The sequence below is a fragment of the Anneissia japonica genome, unplaced genomic scaffold (genome assembly GCF_011630105.1).
Source record: "Anneissia japonica isolate Jap-2015-1 unplaced genomic scaffold, ASM1163010v1 scaffold7767_len233565_cov179, whole genome shotgun sequence".
NCBI lineage: Eukaryota > Metazoa > Echinodermata > Crinoidea > Comatulida > Comatulidae > Anneissia > Anneissia japonica.
The window spans coordinates 17,303-17,711 of record NW_022744636.1 but is presented as its reverse complement, the minus strand read 5'-3'; the positions used below and the strand labels follow the sequence as shown (position 1 = coordinate 17,711).

At 32.3% G+C, this 409-nt stretch overlaps 1 protein-coding gene across 1 annotated transcript in view; it reads right to left on the bottom strand.

Moving 5' to 3' along the window:
- The window catches only part of LOC117119697 (dnaJ homolog subfamily C member 2-like), an 8,125-nt gene that overhangs the window by 7,003 nt on the left and 713 nt on the right, over positions 1-409 (bottom strand). The window lies entirely within an intron of this gene.

Below are 409 nucleotides of genomic sequence, written 5' to 3'. Positions count from 1 at the left end.
TCATTTCAGCATATAATTACCTTGGCCTAAGGCTTGAAATGAAGAACCTACAGATACTATTTACTAGGCATATAAATAATAACTAGCCCAAGGGGAATATTTTTTGTGTTATTTCCCCTTTGTCTAAGTTCCCCTTAACGTATAGGTACTAATAATAATAATTATTATTATTATTATTATTATTTCGACATTACATGTAATTAACTTGGTCTAGCCTTGTAATCAAGAACCTGCCGATTACTATGCCTAATATTAATAACTAGCTCATGTTTGCATTCATTTGATGTTTATGGTCTATGGCATCCCAGTATTTTAGAGCTGCCTATTCTCAGCTCTTCTCTTAATTTGAACATAACTGTCATTCTGTTTCATTTGATCAGATGAAGAAAAACGCGCTTTTCCTTACACT